Genomic DNA, 17741 nt, shown 5'->3' on the forward strand with positions numbered 1-17741 from the left:
TAACAATGAATTTTTTGAGAAATGACCTAACTATTTGAAAGCTAAATTTCAATAGTTTGTACCAATGTTGTTGACAAAGTGTCGCTTATCAAGTTGATGTCATCCATGAGATATGGCGCAGTATTTTGAAATACCTGTTAATCAAAAATAACATAGTAAACTTAGTCAAAAATGTGAAATGAATTGAAGAACGTCATGCAACGTAACTCATCTTTGCCTCGTCTAATTTCTCAGTCGTTCCTGTCTCAATGATGTCATTCATGTAGCGGATGACATAATATCCACATTCAACATGTCCTTGTTGACAACGGTACTAATAAAATGAGATATAAAATTGAATATTAGACATTATTGATTATAAACTTTAACTTTAATTCATCTAAAAATGTTTAAAAGTTAGTTCAAAACAACATATACCTTTGGAAGAATCCATCTTGGTGCTTGTCTATTTTGTTTAATCGCCACAACATTAAAACTATGAAAAGCCCTATCAATAGTATAAAAGAAAATGATATTAGAGCATGTTTTTATAAACTTCACAAGTAATAAATATATAAACATAAACTAACGTGTCGATGACATCTTTGGTTTCTTCGGATGGACTTCCACAGAGTGAATCGAACCAGTAAACTTTGTTATCAAAAGGGACACAAACAATTAGAGTCCAATGATAACTGCAAAAGACAAACCATGTTAATTATAATCCGACACATACAACTTGTGTATTTCAAATACAATAATACACTTACCCTTCCGCGTAAGGTGCAAAATATATTGACTTTCTGGTCTGAGTCATTGTGGTCATCATGTAGATTGATCTCGCTTCCACAGTATTAAACTCTTTATGCACCCTTTGAGGACACATAAAACCATATGTTCCTTCAAGTCCTCCGTTTCGACAGATTTGAAATAAGAAAATGATATTGTAACTTACAAAATAGCGAGCTGCATGAAGACTATATCAAGCTCCTCAAAGTTGAGGAACTGAACGAGGTCCCTCTTGTCAATGGTAAAGTCGTATGTTATATCTAAACCCACAATCCCCAACGACATCTTGAAAGCAACAGGCTTATCCATGTTTGGTACCATGGAATGAAGAACCTCCAAACTGGAATACATAAGCGCAACATCACCAGGAAGAGGCAAGAGTACAGGATCTGATGATGCACTCGTTGTGGCCTTCTTCACTGCCGCCTTCTTCACCATTGGCTTTGCAATAAGTCTCTTTGGCCACAAAATGGAATGTCCTTTAGCTTGGGCCAAGAGTCGAACCTCATCAGTAGGATTGGGTACTGGTGTACCCCCTTGACCACGAATAATTCTCTCTACTGTCACCCTTGCTTGATTGCTCAGAATTTTGTTACCGTGAATCGTTGTGCCCATGAATGCTCGACCACTAGCAACATGAATAGGTGAATTTTCATAATCCACATAGAGAGTACACAGCATCCTATTGTCTTCGACAGGGTCAGGGCTAGGGTTAGGGTCAGACACTGTCAGTTACTGTGTCTGATTATTACTGCCCTTCTCGCTTTTTATCACAGGGGAACCCTAAAATATAATATGAAATTAGTTAAGGAACATCAAATAAGTTTAAATGGATCAAATGAACTTTTAGAAGATTTAAAAAGATGTGTGATTATTACCTGGGAAGGTTCAAATGCCGGGGCATCTGGAATCCGCTCGTGCCCATCATCATCAAAGTCTGTTGAAACTTGGCATCGCATTCGTCACGTATCTTTTGCATCTCTGCCATGTGTTGTTGACTTAGTTAAGCTCGAACTCTCCTGTTTCTTCCTTTAGTTGTTGGTCGAGCTCCTCTTTAGATACCATGTTAGCGGAGGATGATCTAGTGCTTCTTCGTGAAGTAGAGCCAAAAAATTCTTTAATACCAATCCCTTTAGGGGTCCCTCTGACTCTGCTGGGATGGTCAGCCTTTCCAATAGCAATGGCCAAGATATCCATCCATCCTTGAGGGATGAATGTACCCTGGGATAATTGCTCCTCAAGTGTATCCTGTAACATTAAAGCAAAAAATTCAATTTAAGATAATTGAAAAAAAACAATTAATGAAGCATAATTCTTAAATATTACTTACAATCCTCTCAGCAACAGCAGCAGACTGTAGAGTAATGTATTGACCCTTTTTAATCCTCGCCACCTTCCATTTTTCTTGGCGAGAAGGATGCTCAATGGGTGGAATGTAGCTAGTAGGATCTAAAGCAGCAGCCATCTGTACATTCTTCATTCGTTCCTCCATCATACTTCTTTCCAACCCACCATACCCTGCACAAGACATGGTATGTGGGTATACATTCTGCTCAGATATTTGTTTGTTCTTCTGACTCAATGCCTATGACAATGAAACAAATTCAACAAAGTTAGTTTAGTTAAATAAAATATGACCTGATTAAAAACTAAGTTTGAAGAAACCAAACCTGAAATGCAGGGTCTTCACGTTGCTTCACAAAACTCTCCCATGCCTCGTTACTAATAAACGAATATCGTTCCTTAGGATGCTCACCTTTTCTTTTTCCACGAATATAATGTTTTGTAAGAGTAGCCTTAAAATCCCTCCACCGTTCATCAAGTTGCTTAAACAGACGGTCTCTCATTTGCTCAGTGGCAGGAATATCAAATGTCAGCTGCAATACAATAATAGTATAGAGTTATAAAGTAAATAAGCAACTATAATTGAAACAAGTAGAGAAAAAAAATTCACAATATACCAATATATCCTCCTAAATGTTTTGCTTCAAATCTTTGTCCACCTTCTTCCAGCTAGGAATGTCAATGCCAATCTTACTGCGTGCGACATAACCCACATAACTAGTAAATTGAGCCCCAGTCTTTCCTATAGGCTTCAAATCATCATCAAACTCCATTGTAATCCCCATAGGTTGTATGGTCTCATCATGTAAAGCTAAATGCCTCATACGGGTTGGCCCTCTACCCTTTCTCCGGCTAGTAAAAGAGCTGTCGTCACCAGAACCCTGTTAACCGGATCCGTCCATTTCCTGTTTAAAGAACAACGAATTAATAAATGTAAGAATAAGAAATATCAAGTTGATATAAAACATTATTAAGTATATTTAGCAAAAAAAATCAAATAATTCATTTAAGCCTTACAACAATTATCCTCCCAAATTCCTTCACAATAATCATCTCTAACAGCATAGTCATCATCTACCAAATCTAATTCAACTGTTTTAGGTTGAGTAGCTGTGAAAGGCGGGGTTTCATCAAGATTAAGCTCTAAGTCACTATCATCTCCACCAACTCCTTGCCTTTTACCTTGAAGCACGATAGACAATTTCTTTTTTGCTAGATCGGGAATGAAGAACACTTGTTTTGCTTGACTTGCCAAAATAAATGGCTCGTCTCCATATCCAAACCTCTCAAGATCGACCGAAACAAATCCAAATTCTTCATCCACTTGCACAGCATTACTATTAACCCACTTACATTTGAAGACGGGAACTTTAAACTTGGTATAACTAACCTCCCATATCTCTTCTATTATTCCATAATAGGACATTGCCGCCAACATTGGGTTTCTGTCTTTAGAACTAGCAAAATGCATAGCTTCTGCTACTACCATCACCCTACTATTCTGTATAGTACTCTTATCGTCTTGGGTTTTGTGTAAAAAGAATAACCATTTATATCATATCCACCCAACACAAAACCTCAAAAGAAGGCCCTGCAGCTAGCCTCTGTATTGTCTCAGAAGGATTGCCATCTTTTAACACTTCTCGCTTGAACCACTCTGCAAATGACTTATTATGTTCATTAGCTAGTTGCATATCATTCTTTCTTGGATTCAAGTTCTTCAGCATATTCTTGTGAGCATTCAAGTAAGGCAAAACTTCATCCGTGTTGTTTAAAATGTATAGATGTGCCTGCATTACAACTTCTCTTGACATAGACCTCACTATGACACCCCATGTTCCCTTGCTTCTTCTCCCCTGATCATGTCGAGATTGAGGAAGACCAACTGCCTTTACCCTATCAAGATATGCGTTACAAAACTCAACTGCCTCCTCAGCTACATATCTCTCAACAATTGATGCCTCAGGCTGATAAGGATTCTTAGAGTACCTTTTTAGGATTTTCATGTATCTCTCAAAAGGGTACATCTATCTTAAACACACAGGGCCACAAAGTCTTATCTCTCGCACAAGATGAGCTATCAAGTGGACTATAATATCAAAAAATGATGGAGGAAAATGCATTTCCAATTGAGAGAGGATCACATAACCTTCATTTTCTAATTCATCCAACTCAGCAGGATCAATGACTTTGTTGCAAATGGCACTAAAAAACATACAAAGTCTTGTAATAGTATTTCTCACATCGGTTTTCATAATGCCTCAAATAGCAAGTGGAAGTAATTGTTGCATCAACACATGACAATCATGAGACTTCATTCCCGTTATCTTCAAATCTTGCATTGAAACAAGTTTGCTTAAATTAGAAGAATAACCTTGTGTCATCTTAATACTATTGACAAAACCATAGAAACTTCTTTTCTCTTCTTTTGATAATGTGTGTGCAGCTGGATATAAATAAGCCCTCTTACCATCTCTTTCTTGTGGGTGGAGGACATTTCTTATTCCAATTTCGACTAAGTCTTGTCTTGTATTGATTCCATCTTTAGTCTTTCCACTTATATGCAAAAGTGTACCAATAGGCTCTCACTCATATTCTTCTCCACATGCATCACATCTAGACTATGCCTCACATCAAGACTTTGCCAATATGGAAGATAAAAAAAGATAGATCTTTTTTTCCATATATTCCTCTCACCGGCAGTCTTCTTCTTCTTCTTACCAAAGACCGTATTAATTCCCTCCACCCGCTGATAAACTTCTTCTCCAATTAATGGTCTTGGAGCCATTTCATATTCTTGTGAGCCATTAAATGCCTTTTTCAATCTACAGTAAGGGTGATACCGACTAAGAAACCTTCTGTGACCAAGGTATACCGTCTTCCTGCCATGTTTAAGTTGCATATAGTGGGTGCCTTCTTCACATATTGGGCATGCTTTATGCCCCTTAACACTGTATCCTGACAGATTTCCATATGCCGGAAAGTCATTTATCGTGGTGAAGATCATGGCACGTAAATTGAAGGTCTCTTGTTTATATGCATCAAACACATCAACACCTTCCTCCCATAATTTCTTCAGATCCTCAATCAAAGGTGCCAAATACACATCGATATTGTTTCCCGGTTGTTTTGGCCCTGAGATCATCAAAGATAGCATTATATACTTTCTTTTCATACATAACCAAGGAGGCAAGTTGTGAATTACGAGGAGTACTGGCCAAGCACTGTGTGTGCTACTAAGATTACCATATGGGTTAATTCTGTCCGTACAAAGCCCTAGCCGAAGGTTTCTTGGCTCGCCACCAAATTAAGGAAATTTTTGGTCTATTGTTTTCCATTGAGGAGAATCTGCCAGGTGAGGAAGCTTTCCATCACATATTTTTTCATCAAATGCCATCTCAAGTTCTTTGCATCTGTGGCATTAGCAAATAGACGCTTAAATCGTGGTATTATTGGAAGATACCACAGAACCTTCAAAGGAGAACCTTTGGTCATCTCATTATAATCACCATCATCTTTCTTCATTTTGTATCTTGAAGTCCCACATTTAGGGCACTTATTCAACCCTTCATAATCATTTCTGAATAATATGCAGTCATTAGGACACGCATGTATCTTCTCATATTCCAAACCCATCGGACACAAAATCTTTTTGCCTCATACATTCGTTTCGGAAGTGAATTCCCTTTGGGAAGAATATCACTCAGCAATTCAAGCAATTCCGTAAAACTAGCATCGGTCCAACCATTTCTTGCCTTCAAATTCATCAGTTTCAATACGGTTGTCAACCTTGTGTAATCATCTTTGCATCCTGGGTATAAAGGCGTCTCTGCATCACTACACAAAGTTTCAAAGGTGGGAGAGAACCGTGTAGAGGATTCATACCTTATATCACGAAATATATCCGAAATTCTATCACCAAAGTCTTCATTCACAACCTTCTCATTTGCAAACAGTGTAGTCTTTCTAATTTCTCCATGCCATATCCAATTTGTATACCTCAAATTTATCCCATCACAGATAAGATGCTCTTTTATCTCAGAAATACTCCGTCGACTATTGTTTAAACATTTGACACAAGGACAATAGTACAATCCATCTCTTTTGCTAGGGGCATTTCTCTGAGCAAACTCAAGAAACCTTTCAACTCCATCCTCATATTCCTTGCTAATTCTCTTAGCTTTCATCCAACTACAATCCATTGTTCTACAGAGTCAATGAATATAGTTGTCAAGCTCAATTCTAATTCCTTAATTCAAATATTGAAATAATAAAATCATTAAATGTTAGTCAATAAATTAAAATTGACTAACACTTAATTACAAATTAAAAGGAATTTCTCTTTTTTAAAAATAAAAAATTTGACAAAATTTCCCCTTAACAACTATGTACAAATTAAACACCAAATTAGAAAAAAAAAAGCTCAAAACTTTAATCAACATGAATCCAAAAATATAACAAATGAAACAAAAGTAAAAATAACATATTTCAATGTTGAAATAGTTAAACAAAAATTATTTTAATAAACAAAAAAATATTGTTCATAACATATTTCAACACGATAAATTTGAAAAAATATAACAAAAAAACAAAAAAAAAAATTCAATTTCAAACCAATTCAATTAATAAAGATTTTTAAAGCTAAAACTTCTGAATCAAAAAACGGGAACACAAATGATATTTATTTACAGTGAAATTTTAAACAACACTTTACTATCAATCAAAGTTCATAACGAAGGAAAAAAAAACACAAAAAACAAACAAATTATTATTACTAAATTCTTATATTTATTACAAAAAAATTACTAAAAATTCGAAATAAATATCAAAAAATTATAAAAAAATTAAAAAACTTCACAACTAATCAACTTCAACCATTTAAACATGTTTCTAATACGGTATATAAGAAGGAATTAAGGTTTTCTCACATCCAATGCCCACCAACCAACGGTTCAACCGCATAAAAAAGCAAAATGAACAATACAAGCCAACCACAATGTAAAACTAACAAACCCATTTCAAATACAACAGATTTTCATGGCCAAAACATTCAACAAACCAAGAAAAATTGAAAAGGATGAAAGAAGAGGATACTCACAGAGTAGAGAATATTCAAATGCGAAATGAGGGGCGTTCGAACGGTGGCGGACGGCGGACAAGACACCAAAGCTCAATGGAGGAGTTTAAACGGTGGGGTAGTGGGGGGAATGGCCGGTAATGGCAGTTTCTTGGTGGTGGAACAGAGGGGGACCACGGCACACGACTGAAGAACCGAGAAAGAACCGAGAAAGAATGACCCGAAAGCGAGAGGCATAGGGTAAATGAACACACTTTCCACAGTGGTTTTCTTAAAAATTGTCATGGAAAATAACGAGACATTCAACTTATTTACAAAAATGCCATCGCCTTTTTTTCCACGTCGTTTTTTCTGCTTAACCGTCGTTATTTTGCGATGTTAAAAGTTTTTTTCTAGTAGTGCAAGTTCTATAGAAAGTTCTTGATATGCTCTTTAGAAGAAAAATACTCATTGATATCCATATCTCACACATCAATCCCAGCTTTCGTTCAAAGTAGTACTATTTATTTTGTCATTTTTCAATTTTTCAGGATTTATACCCAACTTTGAAAGGGCATATCTTTCTGTATAAAACTCCAAATTTAATAAATTATCACTTGTTTTAAAACTAAAAATAAGATCTATAAGCATGTCAAATTTCAGATCCAAATTCATCCAACTGCTCAAAATCACATTAGTCAAACTTTGCTCCTGTCAACTTTTATCCTTTTTTTCATACCATTCTTGCCTTTTCTCTTTTTCTTTTCCTTTCATCTAGCTTTTCTCAATCATGTGACATGTACTCACACATAATCTTTGGTCAATTACTCACATGTAATTATCCTTAATCATTGACATAATAATTCAACATAGTTTACAACAATACATAACAACATATAATTACAAAACATTATTTCAATAACCATAAACTCCCTCATCCTCCAAGTGAATTCCTTTCTTTTCTCCTTGCCCTTAGTAACGCCACCTAGGCTTCCTATTATTGTTTATATATATAGGGGAGGGAGATTTTATTGAAATCTCAGTAGTAATAAATTACAATCATCATATAAATCAAGCAAGGTATAATGTGCATGTTGTAAAACTTCAAGATATCCTCAAGGTACATAAAATCATATTTTGCATCAAATCAAAAGAGGAATATCAACACTTTCACATTGACATGTTTCTATGCATTTGGCCAAAGCACATTCAAATGTCATCAAATCAACAATTACCACAACATAAGTTTCTCAATTCAAGTAATCAACATAATCACATTAAACAAGCAAGATAAACAATCAAATTATAATTCAAAGCTACCTCTTAATCCTTGATACAATTTGGCCTCTTCAAGGGCTTAATGTTCTTCTTGTTTCTTCTCCACAAAACCTATCAATTTATGCATAAACACATTTCAATTTATCAATAATTCAAGCATAAACACCAATGCTTGACATTAAGCTTTATTAAACCCTTTTTTCCTTGATTTTTTACATAATTATTCCCTCTTTGCTTTCATCAATATTATGGCTCATTCCTACACAATTTTTGGTGTAGAATCCAAATATCAATTCAAATTTATCAAAATCACACTTCTCCCCTTTCATTTTAGCTTGGCCAAATAGGGGTATATAGGTTTTTAAAAAATTTTATTTTGATTCCAATGATTTTAAACACTTCTCTTTAGTATATCCCTATACAAAAACACATTTTAAACTCATTAGAATGATCAAATCAAGGTGAAACAAACTCCTACCCCAAGAACAAGTCATAGCTGAACTGAAGCATTCAAGACCCTATCTTGGTTTTCTTCCAAAAATCAATCCAAACACCATTTAAACATGCTTTTTCTACATCATATTTAAGGTTTTTATCCTTCCCTAAAGCATAAGCATGTTTGACGAAAAATTACGGCATCTCCCAAAAACCTAACCGAACAAGCTTTAATCTCAACCATAGTAAAGCTTAGACATACCTTGGTGAATCCTTGATTAAAGCTTGATGATTTCTTGTCTAAAAGCACTTATCAAAATCAGTTTCCAGCTCAAGAAAACAAAATGGCAGCACCTCCCCTTATTTTTCTAATTTTCTACCTATTTTTGGGTATTTTGAGGGGGTATTTATAGACAAAATAATTTTCCATTTCCCCCCTTATTTGGACCACCAAATGCCACCTAAGGGGGGTTATTTGGCTGCCATCCAATGCAAGATACCTTCAGATCATGCCATGTGGATTTTTGCTAGAATATTTTAAGATTTATCCATGAAAATTGGGTTTTTCTTTAATTAATTTGAAGGCTCCAGGATAGTCACGAAATTGGGCATGAATTGGACTCAATGTGGGGCTCACAAATGGTTTGTGATGGCCCACAAACTAAATCACAATCCCAAACTATTTCGAAACTTTATCGGTTACTATTATGTAGTAACATTCTATAATTTTTCTAGGCCTCTAAAAATTCATTTCTCTCCATAAAAATCCTCTTTTCATATAAGGACATGATCTAAAATTTTTAGAATTTTTCCTGATTAGGCCTTTATTGATAAAATCAGGAAAAATAATTTCCTAAAAATAATTTCCTATACTTCCAAGACCTAAAACCAATTTTATAGATTCCCTTAAATATTTAGATAATTAGTTCATACTTTTTATAAAATTATTGAAGCCTCTAGCTATCAAAAATATTATTTTTCTTTCATTTTTCACTGTTTTCCTGAAAAATCTCTGTATTCAAAAATTCCGTAACAATTCATTTTCACACCTATTTCACCTCTAGGGCCTCCATTGAGGTTCTAAACCTCTAATTCACCAATTTTCTATTTTTAGGAAATTTTTCAGAATTTTTCTCAAATTTTTCTATTTTGCCCTTCCTGAACCGATAAATTTGAAAATATCAATCCAAACCCTTTTTGGGTCTCACACCATACCGTATCTTCTTAGCCAATCTTCTTTTATTATTGGCCCTTAATCAAATTTTTTATCCTTTCTATCAATGCTAAATTCGGGAGGATGTGACAGCAGGGATGCAATCTAGCACGTTTGCCTACATCTCCTCCAATGTCTCGTCCTATCGCCTTTTTTTTTGCATTGTACAGGCAGACCCTCCTATTCTTCCAACCCTTCCCTAACTTCTTCATTGCATATGTCTTCATTTTATTCCTAACAATGAATTTTTCCTGCAATTAAATAATGAAATTATGGTTTAATCACTAAGAAATCAAATTCATAATGTAACTCATAATTATTTTAAGAAAAATATTTGATTGTAAATTTCAATTACTAATTAATTACCTTCGATAGCTCCCAAGTGTTGTTCTTGTTCTTCTATGACATGCTCTTCTAGTTTGACTTGTAGATGGAAAACAACGTGTACTGCCCATCTAGATAAGCAAGATACCAATTGAACAGATGTCCTCCCAACTCAATCAGTTGACCGTGCTCATTCAGAGGAGCTGTGACATGTGCATCCTGTATGTAATGCATGTCCTTCATGTTCAGTCTCCTCGTGGACCTATTGCTAGCTTGGTCTGCACAATAAAATTGATAATGAATAATATTTAATTATTAATATTAAATAACTTATTTCACTTACCCATAACCTCTACCTCCCAACGGCTTAACTGTCTACTAGGTCGACGCAGTTGATTCTGCTGTTGCTGCTGCTACTACTGGTGGTGGTCCTCCTCCTCCTCCTCCTACTCCTCTGAGCCCAATACCTCTCCCTCCACATCATCCTTGAATCCGCCCTCATTCCCCTCCAAGTTGAGATTGAAATGCTCATCGATCATGTAATCTTCACGCTGATCATGGGCCCCTCATCCTCCTCTGGCTCCTTGGAAGGCCTAGGTTGGTCAGGATGCCGGGGGGTCTTGTGGGCTTAATGGGGTCTTTACCTTGTTGACAAGCCATGCTATTCAAACCACAAATAATTAATTAAACAATACAAAATATAAAATTATTTAAATATGACTTTAATAAATCCTAAACATTTTAAAATTACCTGGAAACCATAAATAAAAATTTAAAACATAAAAACCAACTTCAAGTTTTTGAAATTAAATAAAATACTAAAAAATGTAATTAAAATAATATGAGTTTAATAAATTCTAAAAATTTTATAATTATATTTCAAACCATAATTAATAATTAAAAAAAACCAACTAGTCCAAGTTTCTTGAATTAAATAAAATACTAAAATTGTAATTAAAATAATATCACTCCTAATGTCTAATAAAATTAATTAATAAATAAATTTTATCATTAAACAATTAAAAATAACATGCAAACTAAAAAAACATTAAAGACAATAAGATATATAATCATCACAATTAACTAATTCAACAATCTAAATCACATATAACTAATTAAAAAAAATACAAAATACAAAATTGTCTAAATATGAATTTAATAAATTCTAAACATTTATAATTATCTTTCAAACCATAATTAATAATTAAAAAAACCAGAAAATTCAACTTTCTTAAATTAAATAAAATACAAAACATTGTATTTAAAATAATATCACTCCTAATGTCTAATCAAAGAAAATTGAATCTAATTAAACTAATTACTAAATAAATATATTTTATTATTAAATAATTATAACTAACATGCAAACTACAAAAATTAAAAACAATACCGTATATAACCATGAAGTCAAACAATATCAATGTCATTAAATCAGCAAACCAAAATAAATATTAAATTAATACAACACTAATTAAATATTTACATGCTGTAACTATTAAACAAATTAACTAATAAATGAACATACATTCGCACCTAGGTAACTAGAACTGGATCTGAAGCTATAGTGGAATTCTGGAAAAATTTTAGCAGAACCTTCCTACGTGCACGTGCCAAAAGTGAAAGAAGAAGGGGGCAGCACTTATATAGACATTGACATTTTGTAGCGGTTCCTATAAAACCGCTACAAATATCATCATTTGTAGCGGTTTCGGACAAACCGCTACAAAATTACGACACGTGTCGTGTCTGCATTGAATAACGCAACACATTTGTAGCGGTTCACCTATAACAGCGACAAATTTTTGAACTTTGTTGTGGTTTTAATGTAAACAGCTACAAACATAAAACGGTTCACCTTTTGCTTTTTGACCAACCGCTACAAAGGAACCTTTACAAACATTTTGCTGCTATTATTATTGCCAAACCGCAACTACGAAACAGCTACAATTGTGGTGCCAATTTCCCGCCAATTGGTGCGAAGCTGGGGCCAAATTTGTAGTGGTTATTTGACCGGAAAACCACTACATTATGTGACACAAAATGAGAGTTAGGCAAACCGATGCAGATTTGTAGCAGTTTTATTTGAAACTGCTATTTTCTGTGGTTTGTAGTGGTTTTTCAAAACCGTTATAACCGTTACAAATAAACCGCTGTAATTTTTAGTTTTTTTTTAGTGAGTTGTACTGCCGTTCTATTCTCATTGTAGGCAACATCATCTCTATCTTGTTTCTGCACTGAGCTATTTGCCTAAATCTTAATACAAGTCTCTTTTTGTTCAATACCAGCTTTGAATCTGTCCATTAAAGGTTGCAATAAGCTGTCTGAGGCTTGAGGCATCGTCACTATATTTTGTTTGTTAAACAGGATGAGGAACATTGCTAAGTATTCATCATTCAAGTATGATCAGATCTGAGTTACAGTACCTTGAATGATCAAGGATGAGGAAATCTACTTAATATTTGTCATTCAAGTATGACTAGAGAACTAGTTCATTCTTGTGAGAGAAAAAAACTACCCTTCACTTTCTTTCTCCCTGATGACCACTAATATCACATCTTCCTTCATTTGCTTTCTCCACACCGAGCTATTTTCCTAAACCATAATATTAGTTAGTTGTTAACTATTAGACTATTTTGTGTTTTCACAGTTTTTTTTTGTTTGGCAAAAAAAATTCAGTCATCAGAAGAACTAGCTAGTATAAGAAAATTAAATAAAAAAAATGTCCACTGTTTAACCACTATTTATTTATTTAAAATTTTAATGTTTACACTAGTTGGTACAATAACCACTATTGAAATCACAGTTTTCTACACCAATTTTCTAACCATGTAAAAAGTGCAAACTTTTAACACCGCTCATTTCTACACTAATCGTCTTTCTGATTGCAAATCTATGTTCTAATAGGTGTAAAAGACCTTTTTTCTAGTAGTGTAACTTAAAGTCTGGAATAGAGTAGGTCGAATAGTTGTATCAAAAAAATAGTAGCTATTCAATTACCTTTATATGTGTGTGTATTGTTATAGTCAGCATAGTTTTAAGCCGTGATAATTGAGTTTAGTTAAGAGAATTTAACCTTTTTAAGAGAAAAATGAATTTAAATCTTTTGGATTTTTTTTTTTCAAATCAAATTGGGAGATTTTAGGAAAAAAATTAAAATCTAAAATGTTGAAATACCTCAATCTCACGTGTAGAAAAAGAAGATAAGGGAAGAGGACGAGAAAGCATGCAAGAGGAGAGACATCTCCCCCAATACTATTGGTTGCTAGTTAATGTTCTCTGCAATCTTAAATATAAGAGTTGACTAATAGATTTGTTGGTGTAGGATATTAATCCATTTTGTTTCTCGAAATTACAATTTTTCTCCTAATTATTCCTATTGACAACACTTGTTAAAGAAAATTTTATTAATGAGAGTAGCTTTTCATACAAACGATTAAATGAAATATTTTAAATTACAGAAATATATATTTTTATAAATAACCAAGTTAATTAATTTTCGTTGTATCTAATACGTAAGGAATATTATATTTAACGCTGGATTTTTTTTTTGAAAAAAAGAAAGAGTCAACATAGGCTTAATATTATAATAATAAATCAGTATAGGTACCTCTTGCACCCTTAAGTATCTTTGTATCGCTGTCGAATGGGAACATTTAATTTTGGTCAAACAGCTTGACAACACTAAAGTTGCTAATTAATTGTCATCCCAGCTAAGGAAGAATCAGACATGAATTGCTACATCAATGTTTGTTCCCAAATTGCTCTTACTTGAATATATTTCACTTATATTTTTGGTGTGTGTGTGTGGCTGGCAATTAAGATCTGATTCAAAGTGACACCGATTTTTCTTTCTTTATTTCTTTTTTTCTTTAAAGAAAAAGAACGAAGAAGAAGAAAGAAAGAAAGAGGCCTTTTCATGACCAAGCTGGAATAAAAACTTGTAGTACAAGATATAAAAAAGGGGAAAACACAGAGACTTTAATTTGCCACTGATTAGCCAAAACAAGGAAAAAGAAAAGAAAAAAAGGTTTATTTGTACCAAAGGTGTCTCACGCAGTCATAATTATTCATATACTTTATTAACATCACAATGATGCTTCCATAGGTCTTTTTCTTTTATGCTTTTTCAAATTCCTTTTTAAGTATCTTCTTTTACATTATTAAACCATACCTTTTATAAAGAGAACTCATGAGATTTGAAATTCCCATATAATGTGTGTGTGACTCTCTCTCTACATATACACATATATATATATATATATAACCGTAACTTTGATGAAGATAAGTAAGATTTGAAATACTGTCTCACACACGCAACATTGAGTACAATTAGTGAGTTTTCAATCAAACTGTTCCACCACTCATAAATGGGTGGTAGTTAAATAACTAATTTGTAAAGATTAAGAAAATTAGTTAAGTTAGTTATTTGTAAGAAATGTGTGTTAGTTTCCAAGAAATATTTTGTTAATCATTTACATTAAAAAAATAGTGCCTCTGGAAATTAAACCATCTTAATAAATGCAATTAATAGAGATAATTTAGAGAACAAATTATAAATTTGGGAGACAAAATATATTGGAATACTACCCCTGATTCATATAAAATGTATAAGAACGAGATAACTAATTTGAAAATATTAAGAAAATCAGTTAAGTAGTTTATTTGTAACAAATATGTGTTGACTTTTTAAAATTATTTTCTTTAATTATATGCATTAGAACTATCCCTTAGCTCAACCCCTAACAATCAATGGGGATATTCTGGGAAAAAAATTATAAATTTGGAAAACAAAGTGGATTAAGGTCTTATATATTTAAGACCAAATTCAACCATCAACTAACTTTTACTGGAGGTAGCATTATACTATATCCCCGGTACTAAATATAAAAGATTGTCGGGTGTTAAATTTAGACCTAAATATAATATCTCAATCCATTTTATCTTCTAATGATATAATGTTTTATTTTCACAATATCTTTATTAATTGTAAAGGGCTTCTACAAAGGGTTAGTTCTAATATACATGATTAAATAAAGTAATTTAAAGAAGTCGATATACATTTGTCACAAATAAGCTAAGCAATTTGATTAATTTACTTAATCTCCTCAAATTAATTATTTAACTATTATATTAAGGACTGGAGGTAGTATTTGGTACTAAAACAAACCTTTTTACTAGCGCCAATATTTAATACTAAACGAGTAAATTAGAAAGATATCTACTACTTGTTTAAGTTTTTCACTTGTCATTACATCATGCCATGAACAAATATAGCTGATGAAGATTACCTTAGAAATAATGCACATGTTTGATAATGTTGCTTAAAACACTATCGTTTTGCTAAGTGTAATGAATGACACGACTCGATAATGACGGATCAAAATGGACAATGGAATGAGAGATGGGGGGTAGGTAATGAGCCTAAGATGCTTGAAGCTATGTTATAATACTCATTGTCTTTTCAATTTCAAATAATTAAAAGTCATGTGAATAGGTTTATATAAGAAGGGAAGGCCAACATATGCCTATCAATAAGATTTTAAATTAATAAAGTTGTAAACTTTTTCATGATTAGTCACTTCTCATGTAAACGATTCTTCAGCTTTAAGCTTATTCTATAGAGATGCTTAATAATTGATTACAATAAGCTCTTCCCATTGGTCCATCTTTGTTATATAGGACAAAATTTATACCAAAGTCTAGTCTTGTTTATTGAACAAAATTCTTCCGTTTAAATAAATTATGGCATCTCAAGAAGTTTTATCTTTTTAAGTCAAGAATGTGATGCACCGTTTAATTATAAAAATATTCACATACTATGATTTTGGAAAAATTAATCTATCGGTTTCTATCGTTTTATCTGGTTTTTAATCAGGTTTTTGTAATTTTTTTCCTTTTCATCAGTCACTTGAAATTATAGGGACTTGATTATAAATCAGGTCAAATTATAAAAACTTGATGAAAAGAAAAATAAACTATCGGGATATATTATGCTTATTCTTTTAATATATGATGCCTTTTTGCGCATGCGTCTTCATTTAGAATATCTCGTTATATATATCTGCAGGGTTTAGATATACTGATTTTCTTTCATTTTCACAAGTTGAAATTAATTAAAATAGCCCTTTCTCGTGAAACAAGTTATTCCCTAGAAAGATATGTGAATCTATGCAAATCTTTTGATTATTGAAGTTTCATATCTCTACTGATCACGAAGAAACATTATCATTTTTACTTTTTTATATCCCTACAATTTCAAATCACCTTTGCCATAATATTCAAATTCTGGTTACGCAGACAAATATAACGCATAGAATACGGGAAAATAAGACATGAAATGGGCTGTATAGATTTCTTAGTTATCTCATTTTCTCAAAACTTTTTATCCACAAACTTTTATCCCAATAACTTTCTAACGGAGCAGTTTAATTATTAACGAGGTCAGGGAAAAAAACCTTGATGGCATTCATAATGATATATTGTTATGGTTCCTTCCAATTAATTTATCTGATTCACTGTGCAAAATTGAAATATCATTAACCAATGAGACAAACATATATTGTACAGTGTTTCATCTTTCAATAAAATAACACTTTCACATTTATTTCTGTAATTTTTAAGTTCCAAAATCAGTTTTTCAGTTTTATATATAATCTAGTAATCATCAACTGGTAATATAATATATTTATGTCAATTCATTCTATCTTGTTAATCTCAAATATTACCTTTAGTCTTTAATATAAGAGTTAGATGACTAATTTGTAGATATTAAGAAAATTAGCTAAGTTAGTTATTTATAATAAATAAATATTGTCTTTCCTGAAATATCTTTGTTAATTATGTGTATTATAATTACTTCTTGATAGAAACTCCATAATATATGTAATTACCATAAAGATTACTTGGGATAAAATGGATAAATATAAAAGATAAAATATATTGAGATATTATATTTAGGTAAATTTTCAATCAATTCTTACATTAAGGATGAAAGGTCGTAAGATTTAAGCAATTTTACATTTAAAAAAGTTTCGATTCACTTGTGTCATAATGCTGAAAATTAAGGAAGATATCACTTAGCTAAAAAAGAAACTAAGAAGGCAGTGAGCACAGCTTGTCATGAGTGTTTGAGGAGTTTTATAAGAAGTTAGGGATAAAATCTCGTGAATGAAAGATTTACAAGGTTGCAAATATGAAGACAAAATCATGAGAATTGGATCAAGTAAGATGAATATAAATTAAAGGATGAATAAAGCAAAGTTTTGGTTACTAATAGGGATATTATTATTAAGACAGATGTGAGGCATGCTTTTTTAAAGTTAT

Source organism: Neltuma alba, unplaced genomic scaffold, assembly GCF_004799145.2.
Source record: "Neltuma alba isolate B1F8T4 unplaced genomic scaffold, ASM479914v2 tig00005608_pilon, whole genome shotgun sequence".
NCBI lineage: Eukaryota > Viridiplantae > Streptophyta > Magnoliopsida > Fabales > Fabaceae > Neltuma > Neltuma alba.